Raw genomic sequence first — 24,847 nt, 5'->3', positions numbered from 1 at the left:
CTCTTACAGCGCTGTTCATGCCCCCATAATGACGAAAATGGGGGCGTGGCTTGCGATAGTGGAGCTTGCCGTGAGGCCACGCCCCCTTTTTGTTAGGCCACGTCCCCTAAAATCTGGTGGGGGTGTCCCTCCTCCACTGCTGTCAAAGTTGGGAGGTATGCAGAAACAGTATAACCCACCCAAATCTAAATTTCTCTGCACATGTCACATCTGCCCCACCTGCAGTGCAACATGGTTTTGTCCAATTGCTAACTTTTTTGTTTTGCTAACAGACCTGTATAACCCCCATTATTACCCAACAACCGCACACCTTAGGCCTGATCTACTTCCTGCTGTGACCAAAACCTCATCACAAAGACACAGCTGTATTACTCCACCAGTGTAAACAGTACCCGGTCTCACAGAGACTGCTCACAGATAAGCAGTGTATCCCTGCCTCACTCTGACACACAGTTCTGATTGAAAAATTTCACAAAATGTCAAACTTAACACCAGTGCCGTTTCTAGCCGCGGGCGAGCCGTGCAACCGCACGGGGCGCCCGCCGCGGCACTTTAAGTGTTATTTCCCCTCTCCTCCCTCTCCCCGAGCGCTCCTGCTCGAGGGGGCGGAGTTTCGCGAAATGACGCGTTTGCGTCATGACGCAAACGCGTCATTCCACGAAACTCCGCCCCCTCGAGCAGGAGCGCTCGGGGAGAGGGAGGAGAGAAGCCTGGAAGGAGGCGGCGGCGGCGGCCGGCGCGAGGGACGTCCGGCGGCGGGATCCGAAGAGCGGAACATGTAAGTATATCTCTCTCTCCCCCTTCCCCCCCACCACTTGACACCTGCCTGCCACACTGGGTATACCTGCCTGCCACACTGGGGATACCTGCCTGCCGCACTGGGGATACCTGCCTGCCGCACTGGGGATACCTGCCTGCCGCACTGGGGATACCTGCCTGCTGCACTGTGTAAATTGGGGACACCTGCCTGCCGCACTGTGTAAAATGGGGGCCTGCCTGCCGCACTGTGTAAAATGGGGACACCTGCCTGCCGCACTGTGTAAAATGGGGGCCTGCCTGCCGCACTGTGTAAAATGGGGACACCTGCCTGCCGCACTGTGTAAAATGGGGACACCTGCCTGCCGCACTGTGTAAAATGGGGACACCTGCCTGCCGCACTGTGTAAAATGGGGACACCTGCCTGCCGCACTGTGTAAAATGGGGGCCTGCCTGCCGCACGGTGTAAAATGGGGGCCTGCCTGCCGCACTGTGTAAAATGGGGACACCTGCCTGCCGCACTGTGTAAAATGGGGACACCTGCCTGCCGCACTGTGTAAAATGGGGACACCTGCCTGCCGCTCTGTGTAAAATGGGGACACCTGCCTGCCGCACTGTGTAAAATGGGGACACCTGCCTGCCGCACTGTGTAAAATGGGGACACCTGCCTGCCGCACTGTGTAAAATGGGGATATCTGCCTTCCGCACTGTGTAAAATGGGGATACCTGCCTGCCACACTTTGTAAAATGGGGATACCTGCCTGCCGTGCTGTGTAAAATGGGGATACCTGCCTGCCGCGCTGTGTAAAATGGGGATACCTGCCTGCGTACTGTGTAAAATGGGGATATCTGCCTGCCGCACTGTGTAAAATGGGGATACCTGCCTGCCGCACTGTGTAAAATGGGGATACCTGCCTGCTGCACTGTGTAAATTGGGGACACCTGCCTGCTGCACTGTGTAAATTGGGGACACCTGCCTGCCGCACTGTGTAAAATGGGGACACTTGGCTGCTGTAATGTGTAAAATGGGGACTTTTTTTATTTTTTCCCCCCTGTGGTGGGCGTGATGATATCAGATGAGGCCATGCCTTGTCGGGAGCGCGCGCGCCTCCGGCGCGCGCATACTTTTTCTTTTTATAGCTATATGGGGGGGGGGGGCGCAATTTTTTTTTATAGCAATGGGGGGGGGGGGGGGGCGCATTTTTAAATCTCGCACTGGGAGCCAAATTGTCTAGAAACGGCCCTGCTTAACACGTAACCACACATCAGACCTCATCAAACATGACTTGTACAGTGATGAAAGAATTTGAACAGAACTTCCCTGAACAGCCACTTTAGAATCAGCAAACACTAAGGGGGAAATTCAAATGTTATCGCCCCCCAATCTCCCGTCTACAGTGACGGGAGATCGCAGGCTGCGATATACAAATGAGGTACCCTATCGCGCTGATCGCACTCACGCAGCTAAACCCAATTAAACTAATGAGCGCAATCAGGAAAAGTGCCGTTTGGATGATCAAATGGGTCACTTTTTGCGCATTTCAGTTGGCAACCCACGAGTGTAGTGAACTGAAATGCTGATGTCGTGCTCGTCGGCAGCAACATTTGAACAGCTGCCAGCAGGCGTGATAGGGTCCGACAACATTAGGATCTTGCCCTAAGTGTATATTCACTTACGCTGTTATTTATTTTTAATGAATAAATATTTAACTGTATAAGTCATGCTAAACAGCTTATTCTGAACAATTTTTTTCCTCCTATTATATATCATCGCCACATAGAATAATTTTGTCACAAGGACCATTTTATATGATAGATCTAACACTTTTGGGTTTGCAGTCGTACTATGGTGGTCATTCCGAGTTGTTCGCTAGGTAATTTTTTTCGCATTGCAGCGATTTTCCGCTTAGTGCGCATGCGCAATGTCCGCAGAGCGACTGCGCCAAGTAAATTTGCTATGCAGTTAGGAATTTTACTCACGGCTTTTTCATCGTTCTGGTGATCGTTGTGTGATTGACAGGAAGTGGATGTTACTGGGCGGAAACTGGCCGTTTTATGGGTGTGTGCGGAAAAACGCTACCGTTCCTGGGAAAAACGCGGGAGTGGCTGGAGAAACGGAGGAGTGTCTGGGCGAACGCTGCGTGTGTTTGTGACGTCAAACCAGGAACGACAAGCACTGAACTGATCGCAGATGCCGAGTAAGTCTGGAGCTACTCAGAAACTGCTAAGAGAGGTGTATTCGCAATATTGCGAATACGTCGTTCGCAATTTTAAGATGCTAAGATTCACTCCCAGTAGGCGGCGGCTTAGCGTGCGTATATCAGAGTGCGGCCACACACCCAAGAGTGATATATATATACCGAAGCAAGCGGTAACAACCACCGTACGTATAACGTTTGATAAAAGATATAAAGGACTTCACTGCATCGCACCGCCTTGCAGTAACTCGCCACCTTGCAATAGTCCTCGGGCTAGGCCTACTGTGGTTGATACCGCCTGCTTCGGTACATTTTCTGACATTTGTGTGTGGAAAGTTGATGTATTTAATTTACTTTTTAAAAAACGGATTCATGCACTATGGAGCGCCCTTTTCTTTGATTTTAGATTTTAAAACCATTTGTGGGTTTTGGTGTTAAAAGGAGCTGCTGATCATATGAATTGAAGTGCATGGAGACACTACGGATTTCCCTTTACCAGAGGGAACAGTCTGCCTTTCTTATAATAACGCTGGGACTTGTAGTTCCACGAAGTGATTTGTAAGACGGACTGATCTTTGCGCATGAACTGTTGTTTTAATACACACACACACACACACACACACACACACACACACACACACATATATATAAAGGACCTGCACTGGGTGAGGAGACACAGCAGGCACAGCCATGGGTCTGGTGACGACGTGAGGGAGAGGGCCCCCTGTCTTAAGTGCCCCGGGCCCCACGAAGGCTTAATATGACACTGCCCTGGTTGTGACCAGAGTCGAATTCCTGGGTCACACAATCACGGTTGACCCTTTCACATCAAGCCAGGAGCCTATCAATATCCTGGGTCAGAGGCTCAATGTGAAGAGATGCAACTGAAAATAGGATTTTAATTACCTAACGGTAAATCCTTTTCTCGTAGTCTGTAGTGGATGCTGGGGTCCACATTAGTACCATGGGGTATAGACGGGTCCACTAGGAGCCATGAGCACTTTAAGAGTTTAATAGTGTGGGCTGGCTCCTCCCTTTATGCCCCTCCTACCAGACTCAGTCTAGAAACTGTGCCCGAGGAGACGGACATCTTTGAGAGAAGGATTCTCTACAGATAGCGGCGAGATTCATACCACCTTACACATACAAGGCAAATCAAGCTAACTAGCTTGAAAACTCAGCAACCGCTGAAACATTACTTACCCAGTAACAATGCAGTACTCAACTAAAAACAAAGTTGTACTGAACCATATAACCACTGCAGGAAAACAAAACGCTGGGCGGGCACCCAGCATCCTCTACGGACAACGAGAAAAGGATTTACCGGTAGGTAATTAAAATCCTATTTTCTCTTACATCCTAGAGGATGCTGGGGTCCACATTAGTTCCATGGGGATGTATCAAAACTCCCATAATGGGAAGGAGAGCGCGGAGGCTCCTGCAGAACCAATTGACCAAACTTTAGGTCCTCAGAGGCCAAAATATCAAACTTGTAGAACTTTGCAAACATGTTCGACCCAGACCAAGTAACCGCTCGGCAGAGTTGTAAAGCCAAGACACCCCGGGCAGCCGCCCAGGAGGAACCCACCTTACGAGTAGAGTGGGCCTTAACAGACGTAGGACACGGCAATCCTGCCGTAGAATACGCATGCTGGATAGTGAACCTGATCCAGCGAGAAATCGTCTGCTTAGAAGCAGGACACCCAATTTTTTTGGGATCATACAGGACAAACAGAGAGTCCGATTTTCTGTTATGAGCAGTCCTCTTCACATAGATTTTTAGAGCCCTTACAACATCCAAGGACTTTGATGAAATTGAGGAGTCAGTCGCATCTTGCACCACAATAGGTTGGTTGATATGAAATGCAAACACAACCTTCGGAAAAAACTGCTGACGTGTCTGGAGCTCAGATCCATCTTAATAGAAGATTAAGTAGGGGCTTTTCCAGGACAAAGCCCCCAACTCCGGCACACGTCTAGCAGAAGCTAAGGCCAATAAAGTGACAGCCTTCCACGTGAGAAACTTGACCTCAACCTCCTGTAGAGGCTCAAACCAGTCCGACTGGAGGAACTGCAACACCACGTTAAGATCCCAGGGCACCGTAGGCGGTACAAAGGGAGGTTGGATGTGCAGAACTCCGTTTAGAAAAGTCTGAACCTCAGGGAGGGCAGCCAATTGTTTCTGGAAGAAAATGGATAAGGCAGAAATCTGGACCTTCACGGATTCCAACTGCAGGATCATATCCACACCTGCTTGCAGGAAGAGGAGAAACCGTCCCAGTTGAAACTCCACTGTAGGAAACTTCTTGGACTCACACCAAGATACACTTTTTTCCAATTACGATGGTAATGTTTAGACGTTACTCCTTTCCTAGCCTGTATCAGGGTAGGAATAACCTTGTTCAGAATGACCTTCCGAGCTAATATCTGGCGTTCAACCTCCATGCCATCAAACATAGCCGCGGTAAGTCTTGATAGGTGAACGGCCCCTGCTGCCGCAGGTCCTCCCAAAGAGGAAGAGGCCGCGGCTCTTCTAGCAGTAGATCCAGAAGATACGCGTACCAAGACCTTCTTGGCCAGTCCAGAGCAATGAGGATTGCCTGAACTCTTGTTCTCCTTATGAACTTTAGAACTCTTGGAATGAGTGGACGTGGAGGAAACACGTACACCAACTGGAACACCCATGGAGTCACTAGGGCGTCCACCGCCACGGCTTGCGGGTCCCTCGACCTGGGACAATATAGCCGAAGCTTCGTGTTGAGGCAAGAGGCCATCATGTCTATTTGGGGTACACCCCAAAGATCTGTTACCTCCTTCAACACCTCCGGATGGAGACCCCACTCCCCTGGATGGAGATCCTGTCTGCTGAGGAAGTCCGCTTCCCAGTTGCCTACTTCCAGAATGAAGATTGCTGACAGCACCAATGCGTGTTTTTCTGCCCAGAGGATGATTCTTGTTACCGCCGACATTGCAGCTCTGCTCTTCGTTCCGCCCTGTCGGTTTATGTAAGCCATTGTCGTTACATTGTCGATTGGACTTGTATGGTCCATTTTCTTAGAAGATGGGCCGCTTGTAGAAGACCGTTGTAGACGGCTCTTAGTTCCAGAATGTTTATCGTCAGGCCGGCTTCCAGACTTGACCACCTTCCTTGGAAGGTTTCCCCTTGAGTGACTGCGCCCCAGCCCTGGAGGCTTGTATCCGTGGTTAGAAGGATCCAGTCCTGAATCCTGATCCTGCGGCCCTCCAGAAGGTGAGGTAATTGTAGCCACCAGAGGAGCAAAATCCTGGCCTTTGGCGACAGACGTATTCTCCGGTGCATGTGTAGATGAGATCCAGACCACTTGTCCAGGAGATCCAGCTGGAAGGACCGAGCATGAAACCTCTCATACTGGAGAGCCTCGTAAGAGGCCACCATCTTCCGCAGAAGGCGAATGCACTGATGAACCGACACCGGGGTTGGCTTCAGGGACATCCCGGACCATTGTTTGAATCACCAACGCTTTTTCCACTGGAAGAAATACCCTCTGCATTTCTGTGTCGAGGATCATTCCCAGAAAGGACAACCTCCTGGTTGGTTCCAAATGTGATTTTGGAAGATTCTTGATCCAACCGTATTCCCTGAGTAGATGGGTCATGAGAAAAATGGACTGTAACAGCTTCTCCTTGGACGAAGCCTTTATCAGCAGATCGTCCAGATAAGGAATTATGTTCACCCCCTCGTCTGCGGGGGAGAACCATCATTTCCGCCATCACCTTGGTGAATACCCTCGGTGCTGTGGAGAGGCCGAATGGCAGGGCCTGGAATTGAAAGTGACAGTTCAACAGTGCGAATTAGATAGAAGCTTGATGCGGCGGCCAAATCTGAATGTGGAGGTACGCATCCTTGATATCCAGGGATACCAGGAATTCTCCTTCCTCCAGACATGATATTACCGCCCTTAAAGACTCCATTTTGAACTTGAACTCTCTCAGAAAGGGGTTTAGTGATTTTAAGTTCCGAATGGGCCTGACCGAACCATCCGGTTTCAGTACCACAACAAGGTTCGAATAGTAACCTTTGTTTTGCATATGGGGTGGAACTGGTACAATAATCTGTGCCTTTATCCACTTCTGGATGGCTTCCTGTAGGATAGCCCTGTCTGCCAGCAGAGCTGGCAAGCCTGATTTGAAGAATCGGTGAGGAGGGAGATCTTGAAACTCCAGCCTGTACCCCTGGGACACAATATCTTGCACCCAGGGATCCAGGCCGGACGACACCCAGACGTGACCGAAATGCCTGAGTCTCGCCCCCACTGGCCCCACCTCCAGGCTGCGCTGTCCACTGTCATGCTGAGGACTTTGGCATACCTGGAGCAGGTTTCTGTTTCTGGGAATCCCCAGCAGCAGGTTTCTTGGATTTTGGCCGACCTCCTCTAAAGAAGGTGTTGGACGGTTTGGACTTTCTTGTCTTGGCATTCCGAAAGGACTGTGATGCAGCTCAAGAAAAGGGTTTCTTCGAAGCAGGTGCAGCTGAGGGAAGAAAAGGAGACTTACCCGCCGTAGCCGTGGAAATCCACGCATCCAACGCTTCCCCAAAGAGAGCCTGACCTGTGTAGGGTAGGGTCTCCACACCTCTCCTGGATTCCGCGTCGGCAGACCACTGGCTTAGCCAAAGTCCTCTACGAGCTGAGACAGACATGAAAGATATCCCTGCAGCCATGGATCCCAGGTCTTTCATGGATTCCACCATAAATCCTGCAGAATCCTGAATGTTACGCAAAAACAATTCAACGTCACTTTTGTCCATTTTATCCAAATCCTCAAGTAACGTGCCTGACCACTTTACTATAGCTTTGGAAATCCATGCGCTGGCAATAGTGGGACGTAGTATCGCCCCTGAAGCCGTGTATATGGATTTGAGCATATTATCAATTTTGCGATCAGCCGGCTCTTTTAAGACGGTAGATCCTGGAACAGGTAAAACCACCTTTTTGAGAGTCTGGATAGAGATGTGTCAACTATGGGTGGGTTTTCCCATTTTTTCCTATCCTCAATGAAGGGAAAAGCAACCAGAACCCTCCTAGGGATCTGGCAATTTTTCTCCGGGTTTTCCCATGCTTTCTCAAATATAGCATTCAATTCTTTAGACGCTGGAAAGGTTAGCGAGGCTTTCTTATGGTCAGTGAAGTAAGCCTCCTCAACCTGTTCAGGTGTTGCATCAGCAATATTCAACACATCTCTGTTAGCCTCTATCATCAACTGCACCCCTTTTGCAAGAGATGCCACCCCCCTCAGCACATCCCCATCACCTTCTACCGTATTTGAGTCGGTATCCGTGTCGTCTTGCATAATCTGGGCAAGAGTACGTTTGTGGGAACATACAGTGGGAGGGCCCTGAGGTAACAGAACCGGACCAGACTGCCATAGAGTTCTGTAAAACCTGAGTTGCAGATTCATTCTGCGCAACCCTAGTAGAAATCTGAGAAATCATAGTTTTGATAGAGGATAACCACTCTGGCTCCCTTGTTGGTATCTGCGCTAAAACAGTGCAATCCTGATTACATGGAATGGGATCATCCTGAGAGGACATATCCTCAGCATCATATGACACAGAGTCCCTGGACATAGCCTTATGGAGACCACAAACACTCCACACACACACACTCCACACACACACGCGCACACACACACACACACACACACACACACACACACACACACGGAAGGGCCGACAAAGTTTCCCCCCTAAGATTGGCAAGAGAGACACAGAGTTTGGAGCCAACCTACACACAGCGTTTTTTAAGCTAAAGGACACCCTTTACCAGCGCCCACTGTGTACTGTAATAGGTTACTCAGACTATTTCACTGCCCCCCAAACCCCCCCCCCCCCCCTTCTACAGCTCCCTGGTACCGCACATGATAGCTGGAGTTGCTTGGAGGGACAGCTCTGTCAGTGTCTGTGTACAGGAACTGCAGGCAGGAAAACGGCTGCTGGGTCCGCTCTGAGGAGAAGCTCCGCCCCTTGAAGATGGCCCATCTTCCCGCACAAATTCTTTATACTGGCCTTGAGGATTCCGTCGCTAGGTGGGGGATTCTGTCCCCTGTTAGCGTCTGTGTACGGAGGATTCTGACGCTAGCCTGGGGATTCAGTCTCTGGTTAGCGTCTGTGGCCAGTGTAGGGTATTAAGACGCTGGCTCAGAACGCCCCTCATAGCACCAACACTGTGTTCCGCTGAGCCTTCCCAGAGCGCAGCCACTCAGAGCTGCGCTCCTACCCTTGTGCCGCCATATCTCTCCATCTTCTGATCTTCTGGCTCTGTAAGGGGGTGGCGGCATGCTGCCTGGGTAAGCGATCCCCTGTGTCGGGGAACAATCAATCCCCTCAGGAGCTCAGTGTCCTGTCAGCGGAGATAGTGTCTCAAACCCCGCAGGGTGGACACTACCCCCCCCCCCCCCCTCCACCTTAGCTCCTCAAAGCAGGGAGGCTGTTGCCAGCAGCCTTCCTGTGACTAAACTCTAAATAAAATAATAAAACTAAAAGAACTCCTATGGAGCTCCGCTAGCTGTGACCGACTCCACAGCTGGTAGGAGGGGCATAGAGGGAGGAGCCAGCCCACACTCGCAAACTCTTAAAGGGCCAATGGCTCCTAGTGGACCTGTCTATACCCCATGGTACTAATGTGGACCCCAGCATCCTCTAGGACGTAAGAGAAATAATGCCTACGTAACATGTTTTTATATACTGTAGTACTGTTCTTAAGAAAGCAAGAAAATTTGAAATCTACATTGTTCTGTGATTCCTTTATGAAACATATCCAATAGAAATTAGAAACAAGGTAAATAGTCTATGTAACCAGAGGGCAAGAGAACTGCCCATATAAGATGAAAGGCAGGCCACATCAGTAAATGATGTATTGATTAACAGAAGTAAATTCATCAAATAAACTGCTGCTCCGGTCTGTTTTCTCAAATAACCACATTTATTTAGCGTCTCAGGAGAATGTTTCTTAAGAGTCACATAAATTATTAAACAAACAGTAATAAATAAAAATGTCTAATTGGATTGCATTTTAGCCCAAGTATATTAGGAATTAAAGAAGATGTAATACAAAAGCTGTACATGCTCTTTTTCTCTGTCTATTGCAATTAAGTCAAGAATTCAGAAAAGAGATCATAGTATTATTTCAGTTATTACTTATATTATGCCAACATGCAGATAGATGGCTAATTACTCCATATTAATATCACAGAGGTTTCCTGACTGTTGTTCTAATAATTATTTACTAGCTTGTATACTTAGGTGTCAAATACTGTATATTAAATGAAGCCAACATTTATTGTGCAAAATCAGGAGAAAAACCCCAATTTACACAAAACGATCCCAATCTGCCCACCAGACTGGCCTCTTGTTGGCAATGGATTTCTTTTTCTCTGAAAGTCCTACCAGTAAGGTGTGTGAATTAGGTCTGTCCAGTGAAATCCGGAAAGTAATGAAGTACGTCTTCAGCAATCTCCCGCCAACAAGGCAGTTGTCTGATTTAATAAGCTAGTGACTGTTGACCCTATTCAGTATCAGTTGCAGATTCTGCTAAAAAGCAGAATCTACCACTGATTAAATCGCATGCTTGGGGCCACCCAGCATGCTAATTGGGCAGATGCGATCACACTGTGAATGGTTGCGCATGGGCTGTGTGGCCGCAGCACATGCACAATACTCTGAAAATTGTCCGTTTGTGATCTTCGGAGTATTGCGTCCCTTGCTGAATGAGAGCCTCAGTCCGTTTCTTAGAAGAGCACATTGCACAGGCACATCACTTCTCAACCCTCCTTCACCCAACCCGCCAGCCACTATCAAGGCGCAAGATCTTGCTTCCTACTTCAAGGACAAGATTGACAAGATCCAAGATGAAATGGTATGCTCTTCCTCAACCAGTGATCTAATCAATTCCTTACCTGAACCCTCTGGCACTTTCTCTTCATTTGATCCCACTAATGAAGATGAAGTATCAACACTCTTCTCATCCTGCTACTCTACTACCTCTCCTCTTGATCCTATACCCTCACAAATAAGTAAAGCTCTGTCTCCTGTGCTCATCCCAACCTTAACTAACATCTGTAATCTCTCTTTCTCTAATGGTATCTTTCCTTCACTGTTCAAGCATGCAGTGATTACTCCCATTCTGAAAAAACTAAATTCTGACCCTAACTCTCTCTCAAACTACCGTCCCATCTCTCAGCTCCCAAGTCTCTCCAAGCTACTTGAGAAACTTGCCTACACTCGCCTCACACACTTTCTTAACTCATACAACTCATTGGACCCACATCAATCAGGCTTTCGCTCCCAACACTCCACAGTGACAGCACTGACTAAAGTAGTGAATGATCTAGTCACTGCAAAGTCTAAAGGCCATTACTCACTACTCATTCCTCTAGATCTCTCTCCTGCTTTTGACACTGTTGACCACTCTCTTTTCATACAAACACTGCAGTCCATGGGTCTTCAGGACACGGCCCTCTCTTGGTTCCTATCCTACCTATCTAATCGCTCTTTCAGTGTCCGTTTCTCTGAATCCACCTCCTCTTCGCTACCTCTTTCAGTTGGAGTACCACAAGGCTTGGTCTTAGGTCCTCTGCTTTTCTCAATCTATACCTCATCTCTTGGGAAACTAATCAGTTCTTTTGGATTTCAGTATCATCTGTACGCAGATGATACTCAAATCTACCGATCCTTTCCTGATTTGTCTCTATCTGTATTGGGTCAGATCACTGAATGCCTCTCTGCCATTTCATCTTGGATGTCATCTCGCCACCTCAAACTTAATATTTCCAAAACAGAGTTAATTATATTTCCACCGGCCAATAGCAGTTACCAACCTGATATTTCAAAAATCACGTTACATGCATCTAAGAAACATATCCAAAATATGATCATACCTTACACAAGACACTGCTAAAACCCTAATCCATGCTCTCATTATCTCCCGCATTGATTATTGCAATAGTCTTCTTACTGGTCTTACTAAGAAGAGACTCTCACCGTTATAATCCACTCTGAATGCAGCTGCGAGGCTAATATTCCTTGCTAGACGTTCATTGTCTGCAGACCCACCTTGTCAGTCCCTCCATTGGCTACCTGTATTTTACCGTATTCAATATAAAATACTGTTACTTACATACAAGGCTATTAACCATACTACACCAACATACATCTCTTCTCTTATCTCAAAATATCTCCCAACCTGGCCCCTTCGCTCTTCACAAGATCTACATCTTTCATCCACACTCATTACTTGCTCCCATGCACGATTACAGGACTTTCTGCGGGCTGCACCCACTCTGTGGAATGTCTTACCACGTACAATAAGACTCTCCTCTACTCTTCAAACCTTCAAGCGTTCCCTGAAAACTTATCTATTCAGACAAGCTTATCAAATTCCAGAACGGATCACATTACCTTCATAGCTTTCCTGTCCAATGATATCCCCACAGTACAGTACATACATATCCCCCACATATTTTCTTTCTTCACGCTCCCGTCCTCCTGACCCTGATTCATCACTGCTATGATGTGATATTATGCAGCCCACCAAGAACCTTTGCAATCTGGTGGACAACTAGTGACACTGAACCTTCGACTAGTACCTCTGAGACCCCTTTGGGCGCAGCTACCCGCTCCCGGGGGAGAGGAAGAGGAAAAAATCTGGATTCACGCGGTGGGGCAAACAAAACCGCAGGCAGAGGTTGTGGCGCAAGACCCCCTCTCCCAACAAAGAAATAGTATTCAATCTTTCATCTTACACTCTGTCTCCTAGTGAATACAACTTACTGAATAAGGGACTTTCTTTCATCCCCACGGTACCTTTTGACGACCTTCAATGGCAGATAGAAAAAACACAATCTGCTCAGACATCTGAAATTAAAATAATGAGAAAATATGACATCACCTAGAGTCAGTAATATCCCGGCTCAGTTATGTAAATTACAGAAACGTTCTTCATTCGAGCATGCCTTGATGAACTCAAGTATTAAGACCTTTATGCAAATTGTGAATCAAGAGGTTGGACTTTCCAGGGATATTAATCATAACTTTCATCCTAATTTAACCCCTGCTGAAAAAGCAGCTTTGAAAACGTTAGCTAACAATCAGGACTTAATTATCCGCCCCGCTGACAAGGGGGGCGGTATTGTTTTGCAGGACCGTTCTGATTATTGTAATGAAATCATGCGTCAACTCAATGACCCTTCAGTTTACTTACAATTGCGTGGTGATCCCACCAAACAGTACACTGTAGAATTAAAGCTGATTTTACAAAGGGCACTGGATGATGGTATAATTAAGGATGATTTATTTAATGTTTTACTACCTGAGTATCCACTGGTACCATTACTATATTCCTTGCCCAAAACCCACAAGGGCATCCCCCCCCCTTCCCCCGGCCGCCCAATTATTGCTGCTAGGGGATCGTTATCACAACCAGAGTCATTATTTCTAGATTCCATTTTGCAGCCCATTGTTAAGAAGCAAGGTCACTTCTTACTGGATACCACTATGTTTATTAATTCATTGACGAGTATTGGACAGGTGCCTACTGGGTCTTGGTTGATTCCGCATGCTGATGGTGTACAGGCTGTTAAAAATGTATTGCTGAAAAGTGATTTACATTATTTATGTACCCTTTGTGAATTTTTGTGTTCAGTTGTTGGAATTCATTCTAACGCACAATTTCTTTCTATTTGAATGTATGTTCTTCCTTCAGCAGTCTGGCTGTGCCATGGGTGCTGCCATTGCTCCGGTGTATGCCAATGCATACATGTTCATGACTGAACAAAATATAATTTTTTCAAACCCCAATGTGTCACCTAGGATCTTGTTTTATACAAGATGTATAGATGATTTATTCATAGTGTGGAATGATACTGAATCCAGCTTTCATGAATCAATTTCAAACCATAATGCTACTGCAAGTCCAGTGAAATTTACAGTGCAGTTAGATCAAGCTAAAATTGATTTCCTTGATGTGCTTGTCTCTTTAAATAATTGCTGTATTACCACCACTGTGTTCCATAAAGACACAGAACGCAATTCATTCCTATTGGCCAGTAGTTGTCATCCCACTAAATTAAAGATGGGATTACCTTATTCCCAAATAATTAGGACAATGCGCATCAATAGTGATATCAATATTGCTGCCGATCAAATGGATCAGATGATTGTTAAGTTCCAAGAAAGGGGCTACTCACGCACCATGCTGGAAGAGACTAAGGCTAAAGTACTATTGCTAGATAGAAGTGACTTGTTGCAAAAAAAGAATATTAATCATGATAGTCAGATATTTCCTTGGATTAATAGATTTAATGTTCTTTCACCTAAAATTAATAAGATTACTAAAACTGCATGGCCAATAGTCACCTCAGATAACTCTTTACCTTTGTCTAAAACTAGGCTAATGCCCTGCTATTCAAGGGGCAGGAACCTACGGGATTTCCTAAAATCTGATATCACTTTAAGATCCAATGAGACCCCGGATAATTTTCTGTCTCGCAAGAAACCTGGCTGTTTCAAATGTTCCTGTGTTACCTGTGGTTACATGTTAGCAGGTGACGTGTTCACTCATACCCGTTTGGGACAGAAATTCAAGATCCGTCACCACCTTACCTGCAATAGCATTTATGTGGTATATCAAATTGTGTGCCCCTGCGGCTTGTCCTACGTGGGCAAGACACAATGCAAGTTCAAAGAGAGGATGGCCGGGCATCGTTCGACCATCCGCGCTGCATTACAGTGAGGGGTGAGTGACCAGCCGGCGGCTAGACACTTTATTGAAGTCAAACATAGTCTCTCCAGCATTAGATACCGCATGATAGACCATATACCAGCCTCATATCGTTGTGGTAATCGGAATTTACAATTTTTAAAATGTGAAGCCAGATGGATTCACAGACTTGGGGTATTGTCTCCGCATGGTCTGAATGAAAACCTGACACTTTAATATTTTTAAAATGTTGATCAAGTCTTGTTAAAATGTTGATATATCTTTGATACATTTTATCTATGCCTTACTCATGCCTCCATGTATAATGGTTATATTTCTCTACATTTTTGCTACAGTCTCTGTCTGTTTATGTTTTTTTTTTATATAATCAGTTTTTATTAAGGATTTTAAAAGACATGAACAAAGAAAAGAAAAACACAAATACAATTACAAATATAGAAACACCGATACAAGTAAAGCTAATACTCACAAATCTAATTGTACAAATGCCTGGTGAAGAGATAGCAAACCAGCAGAAAAGCGTGAAACCATCAAAGGCAATATATACCGAGTGGGCAGGCAGATAGAGTTTAACATCCGAGGAGCAAGAGCTCCTCTAATGAAATATCGCAGGGAAATCTTGCTATGCCTGCAAAAGGGCTGCGATGCTCATCAGCAGTAAAAGGTGTTCTCAAACATAAGGAACGTAAAGACTTAGGGGTACATTTACTAAGCAGTAATAAGAGTGGAGAAGTGAGCCAGTGGAGAAGTTGCCCATGGCAACCAATCAGCACTGAAGTAACATCTATAATTTGCATACTATAAAATGATACAGAGCTACTGATTGGTTGATGGGGAAATTTCTCCACTGGCTCACTTCTCTGTTCTTATCACTGCTTAGTAAATGTATCCCTAAAAGAGAAGCAGAATAGGAAAGCCGGTAGGTATCAGGGATAGAAGTAAGAAGAAGTAGGAAGGAAGAAAAAGAGAAAAAAAGGGGGGGTAAGAGAAGTAAGAGGTACCACTTAGCGAGCTATGTGAAACAGAGAAATAGAGATATTAACTACTATCCAAGGGAGTGGCTAAGTAGGCCTGGGAAGCCTTGTATCCTAGCCAAGGAGGCCATGTGGAGTCAAATTCACAAGACTTGCCTATCTGTTCCCAGTGGGACTATTATATCGGAAGTATAGTGAGAGTCAGGAACACTAATACAGTTTAACAAATCATTTATTTACAATATCATTGACAATAATTAAAATATACTTATCCACGTTCCTTAAGGCAGTTATACAGGATAATCAGAGTCCTAGCATAAGGTGTAGTCCCAGGGAGCCTCCTGTCGCTGCGTAGCGCCTAGGTCTCGTCAGTCAAAGGAACCCTATTGCCAATCTCAGGTCTCAATGGAGGCTGCTATCAGTCTGACATGACCTTCTATTTAACCCAGACTTCTGAGAGGTGGTCAAGGGATCATATCTCCATCCACATGTCATTGGAGTCCCTGGTCACTTGTACAATATTAGGAAATCTATTGTTGTATTGAATTCTAATGTAGGACAAATAGCCTTTGCATATTTTAGATGTCTAGGCCACTTAATCAAAGGTAAACATCTGTTTGTTGATCATGAATAGACCTATTGTCTGGCCTATTATGTAAGCTAAAATGTTAACAATTGCTTGTTAACATACTATAAAGAACAAACAGCTTGTTCCTACAAAGATGGAAAACTAAAGTCTTACAACACAAATACAGTATATGGCTATGTGTACACATTTTATACATAGAAGACAAATAGTTAGCTGTAGGTCAGAAATCAATACTGTTACAATCCACCCTTGGCTTCTATGTATTATTAAGTGTTATGTCCAATATTATTATACTGACCCATCAACCTGAGTGTCAAAACCTCTTTGCATTCTATATAACCTTAGAGCATTTAAACAATAATAGAAACACGATTTTAATCACAGTATACATAATAATTATAGAAAATAAATAAAAATTACAAAAAAAAAATTACATAAACTATGGTGTGTATAATAGTTCCAAACTTTTGATCAGTCAAATTTCCATCCTTCCTCCCATTGGCTCATCTCTCTCAAGCTAACAGGAGTAGCTACATATGCAAAAGTTTTTGATGAATTTGGGGAGTGCGGATCCAATATTCTTTTTCTCCCAAACTGAATCCAGTTCATAGAGTGATCTACTGGATCTTTTTACGTTCGCTTTCAAAGTTAATGTCTGGTCTGCTGTATGCTGTTCAAACACGACCCAAAGAAAACAAAAAGATGAATCCAACTATCATCAAGAATGTGCCTGATTCATAGCACCATACTCCTTGGTCAGGGCGAGATTCCCTCAGGCCGGCATACATCTTGGTTCAACCTGTTGGGAAAAATAAACAAGTGTTAAATTTCTTATCAGCATGCTCTTGGATACAAATGATAGGCAGGGTTAGCATCACCTTTAACCAGAACATAGTATGTTTTTCCTTGCCTTAATGCTGCTATCTCCCCCTTCTTTTTCCTAACCTGGTTGTCCCTATTGTTCTTATCAATTAGGAGCTTATACTTAGCTCTGAATATGACACTGTGAGCTGGCCTGGGTGGCATGGGCTCTAACAATCTCTGAAAGGGGGTGGTTCCTGTAAGGACCCTTTCATTCAAACAGCATACTGCCTCCTGTAGGACACTGTCCCAACCCTTTAAAGTGTGCATGGGCATTCTATTGCTTATTTGTTCCTTAAGGAGGCCATTCATTCTTCCTATTAATCCTGCTGCATTTGGATAAAATGGAATATGGCACACCCAATACACATGGTTCTCCTTTGCCCAATCATAGGTTCTTTCTGCTCCACTATGTCCACATTGTTCATGTGCCCACCATCCCAGATTGTATATGTAAATTTTTTCATCTTACTCCACTGGTGATTGAGTGGCTGATTTGATTTGTACAAGGGCATCAGCTGTGTCATTAGGTGAGAAACCTGTGTGTGCATTTACATGAACAATTGAGATAGACCTGCATGAGTTGTAGTTCCAAATTTGATTCCATATTTCAGGCCCACCCCATAAAGTCTTGGAATGGGTTCTCCAATCTTCTTCTTTCCACGAGGGCATCCAAATAGTGAGACCTTCATACGGGGCCCAACTGTAAGTGTAGATTATCCAAAGACCATCTGTCTCTTGTAGAAGCGCAGTACAGCTTGCAGTTCTGCATTTTGGATGGGTCCCCCTTCACCATTCACATATATAACTTCCTGCAGTACAGATTGGAATGCTGCGGCAGTCCAAGTTCGGCCCCTTTGTGTCAGGGTAGAGGAGCCGTCTTTAAACCAAGCAATCTTCTGATCTTCATCTGTTAAACTGGAGTAATGTTCAGCAGTTGAAACTGGAGATTCTTCTTTCAACGGTGGGGGTAGCTGTTCAGTGCTATCGGATTGGAAAGTAACAATTCCTGTAAGGTGGCAGGTGACTTGAGATGGCTCTTGAGAAGCTACTCCTCCCCTCTCTGATAAGTACCACTTCCAGTTCTGTACCATGGGCTTCCGTGCAACAGCAGAACGTGATTCAAATCCTTCTTGACTCAGCCATACTGCAATAGGGAGGTCTGTACGTATTGCGATTGGCTGTTGTTTGGTTGTGCTCTCTACATGTTGGAGAGCATTATATGCAGCTAGAAAAGTCTTTTCTAAGGGAGAGTATTGTCTTTGTGCTGAGGATAACTGCTTTTCCCGGAATCCAATGGGCTTCTTCTTTTGTCCCTTGATTGCATTTTCCTGCCATAAGCCCCGAGACGTTCCATGCTCTGTGGTAGTTACATCCAGAAAGAATGGCTGATCTGACTGTAGTGGACTCAGAACATTATGCACTGTGATAGCTTGCTTTGAAATTTGAAAAACCTCTTCTTGTTCAGCAGACCACATAAATTCTTGACTGTCTGCTGCAAAGGGTACAGAAACGAAAGTATTTCCTAAATGCACCCTAGCATGTAAGGCTATTTGTCCATTAGTGTTTGAGATTTGTTCCACCAAAGTTATCATATAAGGTACTGCTGCAGCTAGGGGTGGTGTCACTTTGTTTAGTCCCCAAGAGTCAATTGACAGTCTGTATGAGCCATTTGGCTTTTTCACGGGATACACTTGATCATTAATGCTTTGTGCTTCACGGAATACTCCATCTTGTAGCAGAGCCTGAACAGTGTCCCCAATTTCCTTCAGACCACCTTGTATGTGGTATTGCTTCAGGTTAGCTGGCTGTGCAGGAGACGGTATGTGTATGGGTGACCATTTTGTACTCCCTCTAACTACCGGCTTTAGTGCAGAAACCGTGAAGGCTCTTACAGAACCCCCAAAAACATAATTACCAGAGGATGTGTCTATGGACTGTCCTCTCAAGATATCCATTCCAATTATGTTGTCGGGGAGCTCAGAAACCAACACTGAAGCATCAAAGTAGGGACCGTCCCCTATTTGGAGTCTGCACTGTATCCGGGCAGCCCATGTCTGCATACCTCCTAGTCCCTCTACAGCAACCCATGTATGTTTGCCCGATGGGGTGTCATGTAGGATGCCTGCCCGATGAAATAGGGAAACCTCAGCACCAGTATCGAGCAGGGCTACGCACTGTGTTTGTGTGTTTTGATTCCACTGTATGCTAACATTAGCAAAAGGGCGTTGGTCCCGGTGTTTCTTTAAACAAATACTGTAGGGTATCTTTGCTTCCCGGGACCCGCCTCCCCTTCATAGGGGCTGTGACATTGGCCAGGGGGAAGTCCCAGTGTTCCCACCCCCTTGGGTCACCTCCCTTAGCATTTCCTGTGCCTCTGCATAAGGGCTTTTGGCTGTGGGGGTAAAGGGTTGTGTAATCTGTACCAGCTTTCCCTCCCCCATTTCATTGTTTTGTCTACTAACTGGTTCACTTTTGAGCTTAGACTGAATCTTTTTCCACATTTCAAACATAGCATCATTTCCAATGCCATCAATCTTATCTTTTGGGACCCCGGCATTCAACAGATCAAAAAACATTTGCTTACGTGTACGTCTGTATCTATTGGGGGTCTATCATGCCACATCTTGCTTTTGTACTGGGTAGCAGGGGTGGCCAGCGCCCTAGCTTGGACTACTGTGTCTGGAGCTACTCCCTTTGGTTGCAGTAAACTCATCTGTTCTAACACAGTAATCATTTCAAACACAGTAACCTGCTTAGCTGTGCCAGGTAAAAGAGTGAACAAAGACATTCTCAAATGCAGTGGGGCTGATTGTAGAAAGAAAGACATCATACGCTGTGTGACATGGGTCATATCAGGACCTTCCCAATCAACTGCAACCTGTCTCCCCCCCACATATTTCTGAAAAGCAGTCATACATGCCAGCACTCTCAATCGTTCAATCCCTGCACACAAATCTGGCCAAGGGTCAAGCGGAATGAGATCAGAGGGATGGTCATACACAGTAGCTATTGCCTCTCTCACCCTATGCAATAAAGAACGGACACGTAATCCAACTTTGTGATTTTGTAACTGCCGTCTGACTCGTGGATCTGCACATATGGAACCCAACCCCAATGCTTCAGTGGTGTTCAGCATAATAGAGTCTCCTCCATTATCCCATATCTGTAGGACCCATTGCAAAAGTCCCTGTCCCTTTTGCTGCCTGTATTTTGCAACCAACTCGGTAATTTCACTAGGGGTATAATTACGGGTCTCTGTGGTGGTGTCATCACCCTCTTTTTCTGACGCCTCATCCTCACTCTCTGCACTGTTTGATGCAGTGTTACCTGACACATTTATTCTTTCTTTTTTCTGTTTCTTATGTGATATTACTTTGGAGGTGGTTACCGGGCGTAATTCTCCGCCATTCACCTCAAACTCAATACCATCATCTGTGAATTCCTCTGGGTCTATTCTACACAGTCCATCCCAATTGTTTCCTTCTACAACAGTTCTAACCAGTAAAGGGTCAACTGTCTGCCTTCCCCTGTTCAATTGTTTCTGGTTCAATACATTTACAACATATTGGGTGGCATTATCTTTTACAGTTTCAATCTCTTTTCCCTGATCTCTAATACATGTACGTAAGACAGCTAGTTGTTCTTTCAATACAGTGTTTTCATCAGTTAACTTAACCATTTCTTCCTCTGTTGTAAACAAAGCCTGAGCACACATAGATAATACATGAGCACATTGTACTCGTTCACCTTTTCTCATTTTACTTAAATCAATATTTACCACAGCATTTCTGGGGTCCGCTAAACGGACCAAGGTAACATATTTGCATGCTTCACGCATACATGGGGTCCAGTGTCCATATTTTGACACCCATGATGGTAAAGTTACACCCTTAACTTTATCAGTTTTAGCCTTAAACCATGCCATCATTTTGTTGATTTATACAGAACAGGTTTTTTTTTTATATAAGTACTCTGATATATCGTGATCCTGTATCTGATCACACATACACTGATTTCTTTAGCTAAATCACAAAACCTCTCTCATATGGATGAGACAGAGGGAAACATACAGTACAGACAAATATACACTGTGATCTCCTACTGCTAAATCACAAAACCTCTCTCATATGGATGGGACAGAGAGAAACATACAGTACAGACAAACATACACTGTGATTTCCTACTGCTAAATCACAAAACTTCTCTCATATGGATGAGACAGAGGGAAACATACAGTACAGACAAACATACACTGTGATTTCCTACTAAATCACAAAATACCTCTCTCATCTAGCAAAGAATCAGAGAGAAACATACAGTACAATGTGATACCTCCCTCATATGGCAGTGAGACAGAGGCACACATAAACACAACTGTATTAGGTCCACTGATCACTATTAATTCTTCCGATCCCACTTCTTACACCAAATTTAGTTCCCAGTGGGACTATTATATCGTAAGTACAGTATAGTGAGAGTCAGGAATACTAATACAGTTTAACAAATCATTTATTTACAATATCATTGACAATAATTAAAATATACTTATCCAGGTTCCTTAAGGCAGTTATACAGGATAATCAGAGTCCTAGCATAAGGTGTAGTCCCAGGGAGCCTCCTGTCGCTGCGTAGCGCCTAGGTCTCGTCAGTCAAAGGAACCCTATTGCCAATCTCAGGTCTCAATGGAGGCTGCTATCAGTCTGACATGACCCTCTATTTAACCCAGAATTCTGAGAGGTGGTCAGGGGATCATATCTCCATCCACATGTCATTGGAGTCCCTGGTCACTTGTACAATATTAGGAAATCTATTGTTGTATTGAATTCTAATGTAGGACAAATAGCCCTTTACCTTTGCATATTTTAGATGTCTAGGCCACTTAATCAAAGGTAAACATCTGTTTGTTGATCATGAATAGACCTATTGTCTGGCCTATTATGTAAGCTAAAAATGTTAACAATTGCTTGTTAACATACTATAAAGAACAAACAGCTTGTTCCTACAAAGATGGAAAACTAAAGTCTTACAACACAAATACAGTATATGGCTATGTGTACACATTTTATACATAGAAGACAAATAGTTAGCTCTAGGTCAGAAATCAATACTGTTACACTATCCATGAGAGGAACAGGTCCTCCATTCTCATGAAGTAATCTAGTTTAGTGAACCATGCACAACTCGTAGGAGGGAGGTGGGACCTCCACATGGCTGGGATTACAGCACGCGCTGCGTTACTTAAATGTTGCAGTAAAGAATGTTTGTGTTGGGACACTGGAATATTGGAGTGATTAATAAACCAGAATGCGGGATCATGCGGGATCTGAGTTTTAAGAATGGCTAGAGAGATGTGCATAACCTCCCGCCAAAAAGGTTGGATCAGGGGACATGTCCACCAAATATGTAGGAGGGTGCCAGATGGGGAGGAGCAACGCCAACAGAGGGCTGACGTGGAGGGATACATAGCATGGAGGAGAGAGGGATGTCTGTACCACCTTGTCACAACTTTATATTGAGTCTCCCTGATCTGGACACAAACAGAGCTCATGTGGGTTTTTTTAAAAAAATGTTCCCAGTACCTAGGCGACAAGGAAATGCCCAAGCCCCTCTCCCAAGCCACGGCAAAGGTTGGAGCAACGATAGGTTGGGAATGGCAAACAATTTTGTACAGTGTGGAAATAGTGTGGGTCGGGTCAAGGGCAGCGACACAGAGTTTCTCAAATAGGGTCAATTCTCTAGCGGCGCTCCGAAGTCTAGAGCCAGTCACCAAGAAGTGTCTTATTTGTAGGAACTTCCAAAAGTCCTGCTGGGGGATGTCCCACTTCGCCCTCAAGTCTGAGAACTGTTTGACTCCAGTCGGTGATACCATCTGACCGACCATGAACAGTCCTGTTACAGCCCATCGCGAGAAGTGGGCGAGGTTGACACCCGGAGCAAAATCAGGGTTGGCCAGAAAGGATGTCAAGGGGCCGAATTTAGAAGAGATATAAGGAAGTTCCCGTAGCGATTTCCAGGCGGCTAGCATAGGAGTTATAGTAGGATGGGGGAAGAACAACTTAGGGGAGGAGGGGAGCCAAGGGAATATTTCCGTGAATTGCTGCACGTACAGGCCCTCCAGCTCCACCCATTGTTTAAGTTTGTGGTTTCTCGTCCAGTCTATAATTCTACTTAAAAGAATGGCATGGTAATAATATTTTATATCAGGAAGTTGGAGGCCGCCACTCTCAATCGATTTAGTCAACTGGGAGCGTTTAAGCCTAGGTCTCCTCCTCTGCCAGACAAACTGCTGGATCAAAAGTGAAATAGATCGGAACCAGGACTCTGGGATGCGGATCGGAAGGGCCTGCATTACATACAATAATTTAGGTAGCGTATTCATCTTAACTATATTTATCCTCCCAAACCAAGATAGATATTTCATATTCCATCTAGAGTAGTCATTCCGAATTGTTTGTAAAAGAGGCAAATAATTCAACAGGAACAACTGGGACTCGTTAGCAGACAACTTAACACCGAGGTAAGTTATGTGAGAAGATTGCCATGAGAAAGGGAAAGAAAGTTTAAGGTCCGTAACGGATTCTGCAGGGGTGGAAATATTAAGAGCGCTAGATTTAGAATAATTAATTTTGAAATTGGAAAGCTGTCCAAAGAGGTCAAGTTCTTTCATTAGGTGCGGTAAGGAGTCAGTGGGATGGGATACTATGGCTAAGAGGTCGTCGGCAAATAGGGCTAACTTATACTCTCCGTCTCCTACTGTAAAACCCCTGATGTCGTGATTAGCTCGTATAGCTCTAGCCAACACCTCAATACATAGGACAAAGATCAATGGAGATAATGGGCAGCCTTGCCTAGTGCCGTTGCTTATGGTGAATGGGTCAGATGAGGTGCCATTTACGTGAACCTTTGCTGTCGGAGAGTCATAGAGGGACAGTATCTAAGTAAGTGCATTGGGACCTAAGCCGATATGCTCCAAAATTGATTTCATAAATTTCCAACTGACCCTATCAAATGCCTTTTCGGTATCAGTAGAGAGTAGAGTAGTAGGGGGAGCTGTGGGATGCTAAATGGATGAGGTTGAGGATTTTGGTTGTGTTGTCTTTAGCCTCTCGGCCAACAACAAAACCAAGCTGATCGTTGTGAACTAAGAGAGGGACCAGCGCACTTAATCTATTTGCCAGAATCTTTGCGTAGAGTTTGAGATCCACATTTAGGAGGGAAATGGATCTGTAGCTGGAGCAGACCGAAGGGTCTTTGCCCTGCTTTGGTATCACCGAAACATGGGCCTCCAGAGAGTCACAGGAGAAATGAGAGCCAGATGTAATTGAGTTAAACGCTCGAAGGAGTAGGGGGATCAACCTATTCTTAAACACCTTGTAGTATGCGATAGTGAATCCGTCAGGGCCAGGGCTTTTTCCAGACGGCATAGAGGAGATGGCCTGATCTAGCTCTTGGGCAGTGAAAGGGGCTTCCAGCAAACTGAGTTTCGAGGGCGGGAGAACAGGATAATCTATGAACTTTAGATAGTCCCTTATTTTCTGGAGTGAAAGGTGGGGGTCCGTATCTGAGGGAGCACTCTCTAGGTTGTATAGCAAGGCATAAAATCATGCAAAGTAAGTCCCATTCTTAGGGGATTTGAATTTGGGGATTCCTCTGGCGTCCTTCACTGAACTAATAAACAAAGCCGAGTGTTGGGCACGTATAGCTTGAGCCAGG

At 45.1% G+C, this 24,847-nt stretch overlaps 1 long non-coding RNA gene across 1 annotated transcript in view; it reads right to left on the bottom strand.

Annotated features, from left to right (window-relative positions):
- Positions 1-15,904: 15,904 nt before the first annotated feature.
- Positions 15,905-24,847, bottom strand: part of LOC134927870 (uncharacterized) — a 259,760-nt gene continuing 250,817 nt past the window's right edge. The window contains exon 5 of the long non-coding RNA XR_010177757.1: positions 15,905-17,069. This is a non-coding gene — a long non-coding RNA (uncharacterized LOC134927870). The remainder of the gene's footprint in view (positions 17,070-24,847) is intronic.

The sequence above is a fragment of the Pseudophryne corroboree genome, chromosome 5, assembly GCF_028390025.1.
Source record: "Pseudophryne corroboree isolate aPseCor3 chromosome 5, aPseCor3.hap2, whole genome shotgun sequence".
Lineage (NCBI taxonomy): Eukaryota > Metazoa > Chordata > Amphibia > Anura > Myobatrachidae > Pseudophryne > Pseudophryne corroboree.
The sequence above is the reverse complement of the archived record's forward strand: the minus strand, read 5'-3'. Positions and strand labels throughout refer to the sequence as shown.